Source organism: Morone saxatilis, unplaced genomic scaffold, assembly GCF_004916995.1.
Source record: "Morone saxatilis isolate NCDOM2014 unplaced genomic scaffold, NCSU_SB_2.0 Contig17, whole genome shotgun sequence".
NCBI classification, from domain to species: Eukaryota; Metazoa; Chordata; class Actinopteri; family Moronidae; genus Morone; species Morone saxatilis.
Window position 1 is genome coordinate 21,265,869 of NW_023339729.1, and position 5,258 is coordinate 21,271,126.

The 5,258-nt window shown below is 42.9% G+C and overlaps 1 protein-coding gene across 1 annotated transcript in view; it reads right to left on the minus strand.

The window, feature by feature from the left end:
• Positions 1-5,258, minus strand: part of fbxw7 (F-box and WD repeat domain containing 7) — a gene marked incomplete at its 5' end in the record, with an annotated part of 110,856 nt that extends 105,598 nt beyond the window's left edge. Inside the window, 1 exon segment of the mRNA XM_035659354.1 lies at positions 5,177-5,258.

Below are 5,258 nucleotides of genomic sequence, written 5' to 3' on the forward strand. Positions count from 1 at the left end.
AAGTATTCAGCCGTTCTATTAGCCAAAAGCCCCTAAATACCAACCCTGGTGAAAATACTTCACTACAAGTAAAGGCCTCCGCTAACCAACCGATGGGGCGATCCGGCTGGGGCAAAAAACAGTCGGAACTGATCAGCTCGCGCTCGCCGTCTCCTCGAGACTCGGTCCAAAAAAATGCCTCCGAAAACACACCAACCAACGCCAACTGGGAGGCGTACGTTTCTTGTGCGCTGCGCTGAGGCGCATAACACCGTTCCCCATAACAAGACGGCGGGGCGCTAATCTCTTTGTTGCTTCGCCCAAAAAAAAATTAAAACCGGAAATGACGCCGATCACTCTAGACCTAGTAAACACAGAGCACGCTGTCGTCAGATTGTTTTCATCAGAGAGGTGTTTTGATTAGTAGTCAACAAGGGCATCGTTACTGCTCATTACTCGCTGAACGGAAAATTACGGGAATGGGCTACATAAACAACAAGATACTGCGTTGGCTGGTAGTATGTACCATTGTCACTTCCGGTTTTCTCGTGCCACTCACTGATTCGCTAGTCAAGGGCTAGCACTCCACCAATCAGATTGGTTCATTGAGGGCCGGAACGGCCACTGGCCGATCTACATGGTCGGGCCAAAATGAACGCCGACGCCGACTGACGACGGCACGGGACACACCGAACCGACTCGAGTCACCGACCTCGCCCGACTGTCCGACGGCCGATAATCGGGTTGGTGTGCGTAGGCCTTAAAAGTTTTGCATTCTAAACTGTAGTAAGGTAAAAGTATGTAAGTATTGGGAAAAAAAACTCAATGTGCAGTAAAATGGTTCCTGTCAGTGTTTTACTATTATATATGATGTGTTCAGATTAATATTGCTGCTGCATTAATGTGTGATGACTTTTACTGCTGTAGCTGTTTATGGTTGTGCTTATCTTTTACCTTGTTGGGTAGTTTTGGCCTCGGTGCCCTACATTTTCTATGTCATGACCCAATAAATGTTTATGTATCGAGTGGCCTTGCACTAAAAATGACCAGGCCTGCCTTAGTAAACAATCTCATTTGTGCACCCCGCTTCATGTTTTGTGAACATGGGCTTCAAAGCAATGAAACCTCACTGTCCAGATGAGAATGGTTTAGGAAGGCCCTGGGGTCAGTTACACAGCAACAGCCAGGAGTGTGGGAATGTGAAACTTTTTGCAAACAGAGTCTAAGATACCGCTCATCTCTCTCTCTCCAAGGCCTTGCAGCAATAGTCACAGCCAGAAAGTGGTATTTCATCACACTGATCCATGAGAACTGAAAATATGCCATTGGAGCACATGTCACATCAAAAATTGAACTGAAGGGTTCAATAATTGCTCATGTTGTAAGCACTTTCATGGGGATACAAAAAGGGCATTTTTACTCTAAATAACAGCTGTGGGTAACAAAAAAACCTGCAATCGATTGGCTTGTAGACAGTAAACTGCCTCTTCCAACAGTATTTCAGGGAGAGCTGCCAAACAGCAACCTGTTAAAAGGCAAGAAATTACCAAATCAAAATTTTTCAAAATGTCCATATATGCCTATTATTTGTCGAGCTCGTCTGTTGTGAGGCCTGGCTTTTTAATGACGGTGGCATTGTGCACCACAACAGAAGCCATACAATCTGTAATCAGTCCTCAATCTTGGAAAATCTTAGCTGTAAAACATTCATCACACTAGGATGAAAAATGATCAATTACTGGACCATGACCAGACCAGGAGTGTTGAGTAATCAGAGGGTACATGCCATGAGGGCACAATTGAAGAAACTATTCATATTTGACATCAATTAAACAGCAAATAGTCCCCACGCTTACCACAGACTCACATGTTTACCTTCAAATTATCATCATCAGCAGCAGTCACTTGACAACCCTGCTGATGCGTAGTCTTATTAGGTATGTTTTGTTTCCAAATGAGCTTTCAATTCATTTCTGCTTCATCCGGGCAAAAGTGAACAAGCTGAACTGAAGAACACAAAGAGCTTCTTTTCTGTTGGCCTTCAAGTCAAATAAACACTTTTTTCCCCCCTTTTGATGAATACTCAATATGGTTGTGTTTGTAACAGAAGTATGGTAGGTTGTCAGGGCTGATAAATACCACAATACCAAACTTCAACAAACTAAGCCAGATTTCCAATAGTAAGTGGAAACCTGCAAATGTTGCTGGCTGTCCACATTACTTAATCCGTTATACAAATGCCTCCCAAAGCACCTCTTGGCAGTAGGTTGCTGAAAATGTACACTGAAATAACAGAACAACTAATAACTCCCATACAACCTAATGTGAATCAATACAACAACGCCGGAATAAATCTTACCTTTAAGCTTTGTGTGTTCAGCTTTTGTTGGGACTGTGTAAGAGAGATGTTATTACACATTACACAACAGTTTCGTATTCAACTCTCCATAAAGAAAGTTGTTTTAAGTTATCTACTAAAGTAAAGCCTTGATGGAGTATCTGTAGATCTAATTATACAAGTAAACAGTAAAGTATGCGTCTATGGACTGTGTGTAAACAGTCAGATTCTGTGGTTAGGCTCTGTGCATCACGTGCATCTTGTGCAAAAAGAAAAGCACCTTTGCTGCTGCACTTTTGTAATACATGCGATATAAAACGTTTCAACAATTTCACACCTCGAGGATGTTGTGTCAAGACAACTCTTATCCGACATTGTCCTTGAAGACACTGCCCCAAATACAAAATACAACTGACAGAAAAGGCATGATCTATTACTCTTTCCTTCCCTTCCTTCCCTTCTTTTCCTTATCACAGCTTTCACACTGATCATTAAAGGCTACCCACACATCTTACCGTGCTGCTCCTGTCGTACTGAAAACTACTTGTCACAGTTTCTAACACTATGGCAATGCGAAGGTATCCTAATGTATCTTAATGTGGCACTGAGGGGGGCAAAAAAATTATTCAGAACGCATTTTCACCCAAATGTGACAATTCAGAAATAGAACCTCGAATACAAAGGAGACAACAATGTTTTCAACTCCTGCTTATTGTAATTTAACACCAGATTAACAGCTTCGTAGGAGACGATTCTTAACAAACGTCTCATCTATTGAGGACTTTAATTATTGTGGTATGCTGCGTGTTTCCTGTACACTCTTTGTTTGATATCTTAGGGTCACAGCTCATGACACATACACGGAGATAGTTTAGTCCTTGATCCAGGTTTTCAGTCTTGACTTGTGGACCAAGAGACAGATGTTTCAGCCAGACCTGAGAAGGTCAAGGATGCACTTAACTAGCATGTAGCACGGAGGAACAGCAGTACTCTCCTGGACAGCAAATAAGAGCTACTAGTCCACAACTCCTGTCAAACAGACACAGTGATGAAGGTTAAACCCGGTGTTGGCTGTGCATCTGAATCAGTCAGTGTGCGTCATTTCAACCTGCCTTCACCAACCCTCCTCCTGACCTTGCTTTAACATGGATTGGGCTTTTAAAATCAATGTTAGTGCCGTTTCAATTAAATTTAACTGACTTCCAGACTGGAAAAACAGTAGTGACAGGCCGACTAACCGAGGCTGATAAACAACAGAGTGTCTACAGGCAGCATTGTCACTGTGGTGGCAGTTCAATGATGCTGTAAGTTTTGGGAAGGTGGGAAAAAAGTTGGTTTTGTGGCCTGTACTATAACTTTAATACATCCTGCTGTAAACAACCGGCTGAAGTTCCTACAGGATATAACAGAATTACACATGACTTTTCTTTGTTTTGACATCTGCATTACATATCAGCCATCAGCAGCCCTGCTCTCTAAATATCGGCATCAACAACGGCAAAAACAGCACGAGAGAAAGACGCCATATGGTCGAACAAGAGCGCAGTAATGCGATGTGTGACAAACAGTCTGTGTGAACACACGCCCACGGATCTGGTTAACCTGGGCTGGGGTCAAACTCTGGTTAAAAGCGAGCGCATTCTAGCGCTATCGTGGTTACGTGTATACGCAGACACCATATATTGGTATCAGATACGGTCCTGAAAAACCTGAACGCCACCTGGAGTTCTGTAATAGAAATCAGGAAAGTGTTGGCATGTAAACACCTCATCCAAAGTTCCTCATAAGTCATGTGCGCAGGTGCGTCTACAACTCAAATGTTACGTTATTAGATAGTCGACAGACACTGAATAAGTTCTGTCCTTCACTGTTGAGCTAGCTCAGTCATTACAGAAGTTACAGATTTGTCGATAAAGACGTGGCACAGACTCAAAACTGAAACTGAAATACTACTGCTTCTAATAATACTGTGGACTAAATATTATAAACACCTCTCGGTATAGATCGACAGATGTGACGTTAGGCAATTCAACAGCATTCAAAAAAAAAAAGAAAACTACCAAAATGTGGAACCACCACATCTCTCAAGCAAAAACTGGACATGATAACCTTCATGAGGAAGATTTTTGCAGAGCTGCACTACATTTGTTTATTTCTTCACCTGCCAACCGAGTATAGACAGGGGACAGATTGTTAGACCTGCCTTTCAATCCACCTTTACTACAAGAACTGCCTCCTCTGAGAGCACAATCGCTCCTGTGTTTTCCCACATTTTAGCAGCCCAAATCTATAAGCAGACTATAAACAGCTGTCCTGTGAATGGACATCTGGATTGAACTAAACATTGCAGAAGTGAGGCATAAGTTACCTTCGCATGGGGACATAAAACCTTTGAATAGGAGAGGGAAAAGTGATTATTCGGGTCCTTTACATTGCACATACAGCTTTAATCTGCGCGCTGCGACCGAGATAAATAAAGTAAAGTTTGTGCTCATCCCACAGTAGACGTGTTGCATGCGGATTGAACTCCTCCTCTCACTTTAGCAGCTTTAGACTCAGTTTAAAGAAAGAAAAAAAAAAAAAGAAACAAAAAAAAAGGCACCGAGTTAAAATCGACTGAGTGAGCTAAAACACACACACAAAAAAATGAATGCTGGAGACAACACAACCCGGACTCTGACTCCGTAAACAAGCTCATCCACAGAAAGTAGTGCGTTAAGTTAGCAGCGATGCTAACTCGGCTAGCAGACGAGCTAATCGTTAGCCGCCTGGATGCTAGGCCGACTTCCACTGCTCCTTAAACACAACACCGACCCACTGTGGGGTCTCACACTGTGTCACTGTGCGCTGGGGTTTTACCTGGGGACTGTGGAGACTGCACAAAGACAACAGGGGGGGGCCTCTCTCCGGCGATTCCCCCTGTTTTTTTTGTTGTTTTTTG